The sequence below is a fragment of the Pan paniscus genome, chromosome 12 (genome assembly GCF_029289425.2).
Source record: "Pan paniscus chromosome 12, NHGRI_mPanPan1-v2.0_pri, whole genome shotgun sequence".
Lineage (NCBI taxonomy): Eukaryota > Metazoa > Chordata > Mammalia > Primates > Hominidae > Pan > Pan paniscus.
Window position 1 is genome coordinate 56751568 of NC_073261.2, and position 14209 is coordinate 56765776.

General features: G+C 40.6%; 1 protein-coding gene across 3 annotated transcripts in view; it reads right to left on the reverse strand.

Moving 5' to 3' along the window:
• ANXA4 (annexin A4) overlaps positions 1-14209 on the reverse strand; it is a 185743-nt gene that overhangs the window by 167212 nt on the left and 4322 nt on the right. For all 3 annotated transcript variants that reach the window (XM_034953318.3, XM_024927721.4, XM_063594890.1), the window contains exon 2: positions 9082-9366. The gene's annotated coding sequence lies outside the window, so the exon portion shown is untranslated. The remainder of the gene's footprint in view (positions 1-9081; positions 9367-14209) is intronic.

The window sequence follows — 14209 nt, forward strand, 5'->3', positions numbered from 1 at the left end:
ATGGCTCTTCAATTTCAGTACAGTAGCCCTAGTCTTGTGTTAATTTCATGGCCTTGATGAAAGATGGCTGCAAATTCTTTGCACCCTCCCACCCCTCCCCACTCAGGGATGGAGCCTAATCCCCTTGCCTTAAATCTAGACTGGCCCTAGTGACTGGCATGATTTATAGAATGCAACAGAAATAATGTTCAACAGCTTCCAAGCATGCATAGGAAGGCTTGTAACTTCTGCCTGGATGTCTTGGAGTATCCTTTCTGGAAACCCTGAGCCTCCATGAAGGAAATCTGACCCTGAGCCTGCCATGTGAAGGGGCATGTGTAGATGCTCTAGTTTACAGTGCCAGTTGAGACCAACCTTCCAGCTCTTCTTATCATGGTACCCAATATGTGAGTTCTCCAGACTGGTCCATCTGCCGGCTGGATAACACCAAGTGACCTTTCTTGATGCCAGGTGGAACAGAAGAATTGCTCAGTTCAAATTCAGACCCACAAAATCATGAGATATAATGGTCACTGTTTTATGTAACCTTCAAGTGTTGGGGTGGTTTTTTAGGCAACCTTAGATAGCCAGAACACCTCGACTACATCTGGTGTCCCCATTCCAGAGAGCCACTGCATGATTCTTCAGAGAACATGCTTCCAATCATCCATCCCCGTGGAAGAGGGACAGTGGCCGCTGTGCAGTGTTGGGGATGCTGACTGCTTCTTGTACAGACTTACAAGAAATCGTCCTGGGTTTAGTCTCACCTACACACCCACTTTCAGACGTATCCAGTGCAAAAAAAACTCTCTTATCCCGAGAAATCCTACTGTCATGTTGCTTCTTGGTTTTCCCTACTACTGGTTTGAAAGTCAGCTTTCTCAGGTCTGCTAAGTCAGTTATCACCTGTCCACGTGCTTTCCAGGTTCCAAACTCTTATTATTTTTTCTCTCTTCTTCCCTTGTCCTTGTGAGATTTAAAAAAAATTTTGAGATCGGGACTTACTCTGTCACCCAGGCTGGAGTGCAGTGACAAGATCATAGCTCACTGTAATCATAGCTCACTGCATTTTTTTTTTTTGGTAGATCTGGGGTCTCGTCATCTTGCACAGGGTGGTCTTGAACTCCTGGGCTCAAGCAATCCTCCTTCCTCAGCCTCCCAAAGTGCTGAGATTACAGGAATGAGCCACTGTGCCTAATTACTCTTTTTCATTTAATAATAGTTTCTTGCATTGCATTTCTTCCTGAGCTTGATTTTCTTCTTTCTGAAATACAAATTTTAGTAGCTCCTTTAGGAAAGGTCTATGAGTTTAAATTTTCTCAGCTTTTTTTTTTTTTTTTTTTTGTCTGAAGCTTCCTTTATTTCATCTTATGCTTCAAGTATGCTTAACTGGGTACAGAATTCTAGATTTATTTTTATATTTTCCTACCCACTTTGAAGATATTAATCCTTTGTTTCTGGCCTGTATTGTTGTCATGAGAAGTCTTCTGTCTAATTGCTGTTTTCTTGTGAGTAATCTATATTTCCTCTCTTTGAGTTCTTAAGTCCGTCTGTATGTCTTTGTCAGTAAATGTAGCTATATGTGGATTTGCTTTTCTCTATACTTTTAGGACTTATGCTTCTGGAATCTGAAGAGTTACATCTTTTTTCAGTCCTGGACATTCTCAGCCATTGTCATTTTCCCCCTCCCTTCTATTATCTCTCTTATCTCTCCCTTCTATTTTGAGTATGTTCCTATCTTCCATATCTCAACTTTTCACTCATATTCTCTCTCTCTCTCTCTCTCTCTCTCTCTCTCTCTCTCTCTCTCTCTCTCTCTCTCTCCCCCCTCCCTCCCTTCTGGCAAATAGCCTCAGCTTTAACTTCTAGTTAATTGGTTCTTTCTCTTTAATTGTGTCTTATCTGCTATTTAACTATTTGCTTTAAATTTTGTTGATTATGTCTTTCATTTCTAAAATTTCCCTTTGGTAGTTCTCTAGATTTACCTGTTGTTTCTTCATACACTCTTTTTCCTAATTATAGGGTTTTGATTTCTTATTTCATTTGTAATTATTTTAAACAATACTTATTTTACATCACCTTTTAGAATGTTAGTCTAATATTTCAGGATTTTAAGGCTCCAGTGCTCTTGTTTTGTTCTCTTAACTGAGCTTATGGGTGATTTTTTTCTAGTGTTTTACGCTGTTTTTCTATGAACTCTTTTTTACATTGATTTGTTTTAGTCCATGAGACCTTCATGTGACCTTGGTTGAAGGAGTATCCAGAGTGATTTTACGTTTGCTCCTGTAAGTGCCTCTAGGGTTTACCATTGGCCCAGAATCAATTTTTATGTTAACTTCTTAATTTAAGTGTTTCTTGACCACAAGGAGAGTATTAAGCAAAGTCAAAAGCAATGTGAAAAGCAGGTCTGGGTGTTTAATGATGCTGCAGAAATTCTTTTTTCTAACTCTTTCTTCTGCATATATACAGACAAGAAATACATACATACATACATACGTGCATACATGCATACACACAGATAGACAAGAAAATATGTATTTTCTTGTCACCTCTCTGGGCTGGTGAGTAGATTTTTTGCTATGTGTCCTTTCACTGAGGGTGCCACTCTTTGAGAGTTCCAGCTTCACACAGGATTATCTGTCTGTACCAGGCCCAGGACTAGGTGCTTCATTCCTAGGTATGCCTTAAAATCCAAGTTCTTGACTTATGACATTTTCTCCCCAGCCCCCACTGCCACCAGCAATTGCAATGGTAGCTGGAATCTTTTCCCTCTGATTTCAAGACCTGCTTCCTTTCTGTCACCTGCAAACTCACATTTCTTTCTTGCAAGCACGAAAGCTCTACATTTAAAGTCTCATCATGTTGCCCAGACTGGTCTCGAGCTCCTGGCCTCAAGCAATCCTCCTGCCACAGCCTCCCAAAGAGCTAGGATTACAGGCGTGAGCCACCATGCCCTGCTCTATTGTTGATTTTTATACATGATTCTTACTTAACTATTCTGAAAGCCAAATACTTGTATTTGACACATGCCATACATAGTAACAAAAGCATCACTTGAGCCCAGAAGTTCAAGGTTGCAGTGAGCTATTGATCACACCACTGCACTCCAGCCTAGGCAACAGAATGAGACCTTCTCTCTAAAAGAAAAGATAATAAACAAATAAATAAGAGAAGCATACAATGCCTTTTATCATACTGCTCACTTAATTACTTACTTGTAACTTTAGTGACACATTTTAGTGCATTGTTTCAAAATAAGTAATAAATAGCATATTCTTTTCATCTTGGTTTATAACATAAAGTGGAGAAGCCAATTACACTAGAGCAGTCTAACTTTCGTCTTGTCTTTACTAATGTTTCTAAATGCTATCTCTAATTTATTTCCCAATGGTTTACAATCTTTCTTGAAACATATATGAACACATATTTGTATTGAAAATGAACTTAGACAAAAAAGAAGTTAGACTTTTTTTCACAAAGTAACTCTGATTTACCTCGTTTGTTTCACAAATAGGACTGACTTTACTAACTAGATACATTTTCATAAATTAAATGAGCAAAACCTGCATCTCCTCAGGTTTGACAAAAATAAATTTAAAGTGGCCAGGCATAGTGGCTCACGCCTGTAATCCCAGCACTTTGGGAGTCTAAGGCGGGTGGATCATGAGGTCAGGAGTTCGAGACCAGCCTGACCAACATGGTGAAACCCCGTCTCTACTAAAATTACAAAAAAATTAGCCAGGTGTGGTGCTGCGCACCTGTAATCCCAGCTACTCAGGAGGCTGAGGCAGGAGAATCGCTTGAACCAGGGAGGCGGAGGTTGCAGTGAGCTGAGATGGTGCCACTGCACTCCAGCCTGGGCGACAGAGCGAGACTCAGTCTCAAAAAAAAGTAAACAAATGAATAAATAAATAAAAATAAATTTAAATCACATTATAAGAACAGCATTTTACCAAGAAATATTGTATTGAAAAGGTGCTTTGAAATGAACATTATTTCTATTTTCTGAACTCTCCCTGAGAATACTGGGTTAAACAAGGTACCTCTAAGAGAAATAATAGCAGTCATTTGTTAAATCTTGGTGAAACTGTTTTGATATCTTTCCTAGAAGGTGAGGGTATGAACAGCCTCAACAGCTGGGGAATAAATGTCTGCAAGGAGCGGCTTCTATTGTTTGCTTTTTTTTTTTTTTTTTTTTGAGACAGAACCTTGCTCTGTCACTGAGGCTGGAGTGCAGTGGGGTGATCTCAGCTCACTGCAGCCTCTGCCTCCCAGGCTCAAGCAATTCTCCTGCCTCAGCCTCCCAAGTAGCTGGGATTACGGGAGTGTGCCACCACGCCAAGCTAATTTTTTTGTATTTTTAATAGAGACAGGGTTTTGCCATGTTGGCCAGGCTGGTCTCTAACTCCCAGGCTCAAGTGATCCTCCTGCCTCAGCCTTTCAAAGTGCTGGGATTACAGGTGTGTGCCACTGTGCCCCGCCTATTTTTTTTTGCTTTTGATAGAATTTAAAGAGGATCGTTCAAGTTAAAGTTGATACATTATTAAGAATAATTTTTGAGAATAAAACCTTTGAGTATTTTTGCTTATATTTCAGGAGTGCAAAGAAAAAAGTAATAGTATTAAAGGGAACTTCTTCAAGCCTCATCCACTTATATATTGAACAAGTTTCCCCAATGCTTATATCTATAAAAAATTTTTAAATAGGCATGGAATTGATAGAATTAGTGAACAAAAATTTTTAAATCCCCATTCATCTTGTGAATAAATGCATTTCCAATATATTTTTATTTTTTGTGTTTATCAAAATTTGTATTATACATATACTGTTCTAATCAATTGTATAAAGTTACTAAGTAGCATAAATCAATCCAGAAGAAAAATTTTAACACTTAGAGACTTATACTCACAGGAAGTTAAAAGCTTAAATTTACATGTATATCCATATTTTGTTGTAGAGAATTATAATATAAAATCAATAAATGAATTCCCAGCATAAAATTATTACTTTAGAATAAAATATTTGGGGAGGCAAAAATATATGTTCTAGAAGAAAAAGCAATAATGTGAAATTTCTAACTGTTGGAGAATAAGTAGGATGATGGTGAATATAGTCCATCGAATATGTGGTATTTAGTCTCCATTGCGTACATTATAAATAGTAATGTAAGTTTTATTTTATAATATCAGTATTTATAAGATGCCAGAAATTATATCCTTTGTAATTATTTAGAGTTGTGATGAAAATATCTATATGTCAACTTTAAAATATATGAGTGAGTACAAAGTGTTAAAAATTAATGTAGTGTGCTGGGCACGGTGGCTCATGCTTGTAAATCCCAGCACTTTGGGAGGTCGAGGTGGGTGGATCACAAGGTCAGGAGTTTGAGACCAGCCTGGCCAAAACAGTGAAACTCCGTTTCTACTAAAAATACAAAAATTAGCTGGGCATGGTGGCGGGTGCCTGTAATGCCAGCTACTCGGGAGGCTGAGGCAGGAGAATTGCTTGAACCCAGGAGGTGGAGGTTGCAGTGTGCCGAGATTGCGCCACTGTACTCCAGCCTGGGTGACAGAGAGACTCCACCTCAAAAAAAAAAAAAAAAATGAATATAGTGATTATATCAGTAAAAACATTGTAAAGCCACTATAATAGTTCACAGTGTATGATATTTCACAGTTGTTTCCAGCTGAAAGGCTGTAGATTTCTACTGTGGCCTAATCTCTGCCCTCGTGTTACACCAGCAAGAACTAATGAGCAGGCCCAGTGGCTCACACCTGTAATCTCAGCACTTGAGGAGACTGAGGCAGGCAGATCACCTGTGGTCAGGAGTACAAGACCAGCCTGGCCAACATGGTGAAACCCCATCTCTACTAAAAATACAAAAATTAGCTGGGTGTGGTGGCGCATGCCTGTAGTCTCAGTTACTCAGGAGGCTTAGGGAGAACAGCTTGAACCCAGGAGGTGGAGGTTGCAGTGAGCAGAAATCAGGCCGCTAAACTCCATCCTGGGGGATAGAGCGAGACTCCATCTCAAAAAAAAAAAAAAAAGGAACTACTGTATTTGGAAAATATGTGCAGAGAAGCACTAAACTCTGAAGTTTCTAATGAACTGGGGTCAATACTGTATTCAGTAATTCAGCGGTTATGACCAAGTATCATATATATATATATATATATATCTACATATATATATATCTACATATATATATTTTAATTATACTTTAAGTGCTGGGATACATATGCATAACGTGCAGGTTTGTTACATAGGTATACACATGCCATGGTGGTTTGCTGGACCCATCAACCCATCATCTACATTAGGTATTTCTTCTAACGCTATCCCTCCCTTAGCTCCCTACCCACTGACAGGCCCCAGTGTGTGATGTTCCCCTCCCTGTGTCCATGTGTTCTCATTGTTCAGCTCCCACTTACGAGTGAGAACATGTGGTGTTTGGTTTTCTGTTCCTGTGTTAGTTTTGAGAATGATGGTTTCCAGCTTCATCCATGTTCCTGCAAAGGACATGAACTCATCTTTTTTATGACTGCACAGTATTCCACGGTGTATATGTGCCACATTTTCTTTATCTAGTCTATCACTGATGGGCATTTGGATTGGTTCCAAGTCTTTGCTATTGTGAACAGTGCCGCAATAAACATATGTGTGCATGTGTCTTTAAAGTGGAATGATTTACAATCCTTTGGGTATATACTCAGTAATGGGATTGCTGGGTCAAATGGTATTTCTGGTTCTAGATCCTTTTGGAATCGCCACAGTCTTCCACAATGGTAGAACTAATTAACACTCCCACCAACAGTGTAAAACCGTTGCTCTTTCTCCACATCCTCTCCTGCATCTGTTGTTTCCTGACTTTTTAATGATCGCCATTCTAACTGGCATGAGATGGTATCTCATTGTGGTTTTGATTTACATTTCTCTAATGACCAGTGATGATGAGCTTTTTTTCATATGTTTTTTGGCTGCATAAATGTCTTCTTTTGAGAAGTATCTGTTCATATCCTTTGCTCACTTTTTGATGGGGTTGTCTGTTTTTTTCTTGTAAATTTGTTTGAGTTCCTTGCAGATTCTGGGTATTAGCCCTTGGTCAGATGGATAGATTGCAAAAATTTTCTCCCATTCTCTAGGTTGCCTGTTCACTCTGATGACAGTTTCTTTTGCTGTGCAGAAACTCTTTAGTTTAATTAGATCCCATTTGTCAATTTTGGCTTTTGTTGCCATTGCTTTTGGTGTTATAGTCATGAAGTCTTTACCCAGGCCTCTGTCCTGAATGGTATTGCGTAGGTTTTCTTCTAGGGTTTTTATGGTTTTAGGTCTTACATTTAAGTCTTTAATCCATCTTGAGTTCATTTTTGTATAAGGTGTAAGGAAGGGGTCCAGTTTCTGTTTTTTGCATATGGCTAGCCAGTTTTCCCATCGCCATTTATTAAATAGGGAATCCTTTCCCCATTGCTTGTTTTTGTCAGGTTTGTCAAAGATCAGATGGTTGTAGATGTGTGGTGTTATTTCTGAGGCCTCTGTTCTGTTCCATTGGTCTATATATCTGTTTTGGTACCAGTACTATGCTGTTTTGGTTACTGTAGCCTTGTAGTATAGTTTGAAGCCAGGTAGTGTGATGCCTCCAGCTTTGTTCTTTTTGCTTAGGATTGTCTTGGCTATCCAAAATTCCTCAATAAAATACTGGCAAACCGAATCCAGCAGCATATCAAAAAGCTTATCTGCCATGATCAAGTCAGCTTCATCCCTGGGATGCAAGGCTGGTTCAACATATGCAAGTCAATAAACATAATCCATCACATAAACAGAACCAATGACAAAAACTACATGATTATCTCAATACATGCAGAAAGGGCCTTCAATAAATTTCAACACCCCTTCATGCTAAAAACTCTCAATAAACTAGGTATTGACGGAACGTATCTCAAAATAATAAGAGCCATTTATGACAAACCCACACCCAATGTCATATTGAATGGGGAAAAGCTGGAAGCATTCCCTTTGAAAACCAGCACAAGACAAGGATGCCCTCTCTCACCGCTCCTATTCAACATAGTATTGGAAGTTCTGGCCAGGGCAATCAGGCAATAGAAAGAAATAAAGAGTATACAAATAGAAAGAGAGGAAGTCAAATTGTCTCTGTTTGCAGACGGCATGATTGTATATTTAGAAAACCCCATTGTCTCAGCCCAAAATCTCCTTAAGCTGATAAGCAACTTCAGCAAAGTCTCGGGATACAAAATCAATGTGCAAAAATCACAAGCATTCCTATACACCAATAATAGACAAACAGAGAGCCAAATCATGAGTGAACTCCCATTCACAATTGCTACTAAGAGAATAAAATACCTGGGTATACAACTTATAAGGGATGTGAAGGACCTCTTCAAGGAGAACTACAAACCATTGCTCAAGGAAATAAGAGAGGACACAAACAAATGGAAAAACATTCCATGCTCATAGATAGAAAGAATCAATATTGTGAAAATGGTCATACTGCCCAAAGTAATGTATAGATTCAATGTTATCCCCATCAAGCTTCCATTGACTTTCTTCACAGAATTAGAAAAAACTACTTTAAATTTCATATGGAACCAAGCATCATATTTTAAAACTTCACAAGGAGGCATGGCTAAGGACTGGTGCCTGGCCCTCCAAAATACCCTCTAGGGGAAAGACAGTCATTTTTAAGAGTTCTCAGCTTAGGCAAGAGGGCAAGACATAGTGTCCAATCATAAGTGAGTTTCCAGGGCTGGTTTAGGAAATGGTGTCACAAGGGGCCCAGGGGTAATTGCTAGGCTATCCTAAGAAGTGTATGGAGGCTGGGATTCAGGAATTCGGGTATTTTCCTCTCAGGAATGGAGAAATGCAGGAGGGCATTTGGTTCCTGTGTCCCCAGGACTCTACTGCTAGTGAAATCTAAGGATGAGGTGACTATATGTTCCAGTTTACCTGGACAGTCCAGTTAATGATTTTTGTCCTAGCATAATTTTCATTGTCCCCACTTTCACTCCTAAAGCATCTCAATTGGACTGTAAATCATATATCATTTACGCATACTTCACATTTATTCTCCATTTCTGTACTTACCTAACTGTGGACCAGTAACAAAGTTCAAGCACTGGCACTGGTTTGTGGATCAGCACTTTCGGTAGCGTGGTTTTAGGAGTCAGAATAAGACTTCTAGCAGGACATCCTTTACTCCAGTGTTGAGTGATTATTCGCTCAAATAGTCCTGAAGAACTGAGACCAGAGTTCCAGATTTGGCTCCTGTGTGGATGACGTGTAGCTTCTTGTTGTTCCTCAGACACAGATCACACCCCATAGCCAAAATGTGTTCTGTGACACAGGGGCATCCAACTAAGAGGCTGTGAACTAAGGGAGAAAGATCTTAAGAATACATGTCTCACTAAGGATAGGCCAGGAATATTCCCTGAACATTTCAGGAACCCCACTCTATATTTTATGTCAAGTATAACAAAGACATCTTAGTTCAATTCTTTCCTTTTTGCGGGGGACGAAATCTCGCTCTATCGCCCAGGCTGGGGTGCAGTGGCGCTGTCTGGGTTCACTACAACCTCCGCATCCTGGGTTCAACTGATTCTCCTGCCTCAGCCTCCTGAGTAGCTGGGATTACAGGCACCTGCCACCATGCCTGACTAATTTTTGTATTTTTAGTAGAGACGGGTTTTCGCTTTGTTGGCCAGACTGGTCTCGAAAGCCTGACCTCACGTGATCTGCCTGCCTCAGCCTCCCAAAGTGCTGGGATTACAGGTATGAGCCACCGCGCCCAGCCTTAGTTCAATTCTTTAATGTGCCCATTCCAGTCAGCACAACCGGTTTTCAAAATGAAAAGTCTAAGTTCTAATTTAAGAAGTCATCTGACTAGAGATCCCTAAGCTTCTCCCAACAACCTATTAAAAGTCTTTAAAAGAAAAAGATTGACTCATAGCAACACTGCTCATCTAAGGATGAGTAAACAGAAAAAAATTACAACCATCTCATAGGTTTATGAGAAGATTCTACAGCATATAAAAAGAAAACACAGCACTCAAGATGAGGAAGAGGCTGGGCGTGGTAGCTCACGCCTGTAATCCCAGCACTTTGAGAGTCTGAGGCGAGTGGATCATTTGAGGTCAGGAGTTCGAGGCCAGGCTTGCCAACATGGCAAAACCCTGTCTCTACTAAAAATACAGAAAATTAGCTGGGCATAGGCCTGTAGTCCCGGCTTCTTGGGAGGCTGAGGCAGGAGAATCTGTTGAACCTGGGAGGCAGAGGTTGCAGTGAGCTGAGATTGTGCCACTGCCCTCTAGCCTGGGTGATAGAGTGAGACTCCATCTAAAAAACAAAAAACAAAACTACTTTATGTTTGCAATAAAAATTCAATAAAAAGGCCGAGAATATGGGGGTTTACGCCTGTAATCCCAGCACTTTTGGAGGCTGAGGCAGGATTGCTTGAACCCAGGAAGTTGAGGCTGGAATGAGCTGAGATCACGCCACTGCACTCCAGCCTGGTCAACAGAGTGAGACTCTGTCTCCCCCCGCCCCCCCAAAAAAAAAAAAAGCAGGGCGCGGTGGCTCACGCCTGTAATCCCACCACTTTGGGAGGCCGAGATGGGGGGATCACGACGTCAGGAGATTGAGACCATCTTGGCTAACATGGTGAAACGCTGTCTCTACTAAAAATAAAAAAATTAGCTGGGCGTGGTGGTGGGAGCCTGTAGTCCCAGCTACTCCGGAGGCTGAGGCAGGAGAATGGCGTGAACCCGGGAGGCGGAGCTTGCAGTGAGCCGAGATTGCGCCACTGCACTCCAGCCTGGGCGACAGAGCGAGACTCCGTCTCAACAACAACAACAACAACAACAAGACAAATGGATACTAAAAAACAGGTAATATATGAAGTATACAGATTGAGGTAAAAAGGAAGAGCTGGCAGTAAGGCAAGTAAGAATCAAAAGAAACTAGACAAGGTAATGAAAATCTCTAAGAAAACAAAAATACGTCTTGCTCTGTCCCCTAGGGTGGAGTGCAGTGGTGTGATCATAGTTTACTGCAACCTCAAGTTCCTGGGCTGAAGCAATCCTCTCGCCTCATTCTCCCAAGTGGGTAGGACTCTAGGCACATGGAACCATGCCTGGCTAACATCCTCACCTGTTCTTTTCCTCATCTGTTTGTTTTGCACCATATTGTTTAGTACATGGTAGTTCATTACATACTGATTGAATAAAGGAGCACTCTCAAATCAATTCTTAAAAATAAATGCTCCAATGGAAAAATGGAAGAGGATACAATTTAGAAATGAAGAAATATACACAACCAATAATTACTACATTATAAACTCTGTGAAGGAAAACACATGTCCATCTTCTTTATCATATTTCCAGTGCCTAGCATTGTTTTGGTATATAACAGATTCTTAATAAACAACTGATGAATAAATAAATGAACAAGAAAAATTGTTCAGCCTCACTAATTTAAACAATGACAACAAAAAACACCATTCCTACCTAACAAAATGAAATGGATTTCTTTTTAAACTGCACAAACTCAGTGCTGGCAAGGGTATGGAAATACTTAGGATTTAATGCCTTCTTTTAAGATCAAAAGCTCTAGCTGGGCACAGTGGCTATGCCTGTAATCCCAACACTTTGGGAGGCCGAGGGAGGAGGATTGCTTGAGGCCAGGAGTTCAAGATCAGACTAGGCAACATAGCAACACCCTGTCTCTACAAAAAATTAAGAAATAATTAGCTGGCTGTGGTGCTGTGCACCAGTTATACAGGAAGCTGAGGTGGGTGGATCCCTTGAAAGCCTCAGGTTATGATCATGCCACTGCACTCCAGCCTGGGTGACAGAGCAAGACCCTGTCTCAAAGAAAAAAAAAAAAGGATACAAAAACCACCAAAAGCTCCTTGAAGGCAAGGAGTGTAACTATTTTGTTTATTGTAATAAACTTTCTAAAGTCTGGCACATGGTGCTTAATAAATATTTGTTTACTGGATCAGTGAGTGGAGAACAAATCAATATCAATCTCCTGGAGGGTACTTTGGCTCTCTAGCTGTAAAAACATTCATACCTTTTGACCTAATTATTCCATTTATAACAACGTAGCCTTAGAAAGAAAATCATGGGGCCAAGCGCGGTGGCTCATGCCTGTAATCCCAGCACTTTGGGAGGCTGAGGTGAGTGGATCACCTGAGGTCAGGAGTTCAAGACCAGCCTGGCCAACATGGTGAAACCCTATGTCTACAAAAAATACAAAAATTAGCTGGGCATGATGGCGGGTGCTTGTAATCCCAGCTATTCAAGAGGCTGAGGCGGGAGAATCTCTTGAACCCGGGAGGTGGTGGCTGCAGTGAGCCGAAATTGTGCCATTACACTCCAGCATGGAAGACAGAGTGAGACTCCGTCTCAAAAAAAAAAAAAAAAAAAAAAAATCAGGCCAGGCACAGTGGCTCACACCTTTAATCCCAGCAGTTTGGGAGGCTGATGCGGGTGGATTGCTTGAGTTCAGGAGTCCAAGACCAGCCTGGGCAACATGGTGAAACCCTGTCTCTACAAAAATAAAAAAATAAAAAAATAAAAAGCCAGACGTGGTGGTGTGAGCCTGTAGTTCCAGCTACTCAGAAGGCTAAGGTGAGAGGATTGCTTGAGCCCAGGAGGTCGAGGCTGCAGTGAGCTGAGGTTGTGCCACTGCACTCCAGCCTGGGCGGTAGGGCGAGACACTGTCTTAAAAAAAAAAAAAAAGAAAAAAAAAGAAAGAAAATCAAAGAAGCACACAAGAGAATACAAGAGAATATTCATTCCAATCATATATAAAAAGTAACATTTAAAAATAAAACATTTGACAGTAAAGCACTGATTACTAAGCAGCCACTAAAAGAATATTTTTAGAGAATATACAATGAAATAGGAAACTATGGAATGAAAAAAATAAAATATAAATATATAATGTGATCTAATATAGTAAAAAATGTACTTATATATGGAAACATGCTAAAAGGAAATTGATCAAAATGTCAAGAGCAATTATCGCTGAGTGGTAGAATTATAGCTGATTTTTATTTTCTTCTATCTACTTTCTTCAATGAGCACATAATTACTTTCTTAAACAAAATCCAAAACCAAAATCAACTGGAAAATAAGAAGACAAGGCTCAGTTTAAAAGAGAAAATTAGGCTGGGCGCGGTGGCTCACACCTGTAATCCCAGCACTTTGGGAGGCTGAGGTGGGCAGATCACCTGAGGTTGAGAGCTCGAGACCAGCCTGACCAACATGGAGAAACCCCATCTCTACTAAAAATGCAAAATTAGCTAGGCGTGGTGGCACATGCCTGTAATCCCAGCTACTCAGGAAGGCTGAGGCAGGAGAATCGCTTGAACCTGGGAGGCGGAGGTTGCGATGAGCCAAGATTGTGCCATTGCACTCTAGCCTGGGTAACAGAGCAAAACTCCATCTCAAAAAAAAAAAAAAAAAAGAAAGAAAGAAAATTAAAAATTAAAAAAATCAAGAAACGTCTTTTTTTTTTTTTTTGAGACTGAGTCTTACTCTGTCTCCCCAGATGGAGTGCAGTGGTGCACTCTCGGCTCACTGCAAGCTCCGCCTCCTGGGTTAAAGTGATTCTCATGCCTCAGCCTCCCGAGCTGGTATTACAGGTGCATGCCACCATGCCCGGCTAATTTTTGTATTTTTAATAGAGACGGGGTTTCACCATGTTGGCCAGGCTGGTCTTGAAGTCCTGACCTCAAGTGATCCACCTGCCTCGGCCTCCCAAAGTGTTGGGATTACGGGCATGAGCCAGCAAGCCTGGGCAAGAACTGTCATTTTTTAAAAAAGGACATGGTTCTTACAAGTTCGCTTCTGCTAAACAGTGGTTCTCAAACTTGAATGTGTATTAGAATTACCTGAAAGGTTTGTGAACAGAAACTGCTGCCTCTGCCCCTCCCTCTTACTCAGTAGGTCTGGATGGGGCCCCAAAATTTGCATTTCTTACAAGTTCCACTTCGCTAAAAGACGGCAACATAGAAAGCCTATATGGTGTAATGAAAATGATGTGGGTTTTGAGGTCAGTCTTGGCTCTGCCCTTTTTAAGATGTTTTGTAGAAATAATTGACAGACTGTAATCCTGCTCAGCCTCTGTTTCCACACCAATAAAAGTAATGCACACTTCATAGATGTATTGTGAGGGTTAAATGGTATGATTAAATACCCAACATAGT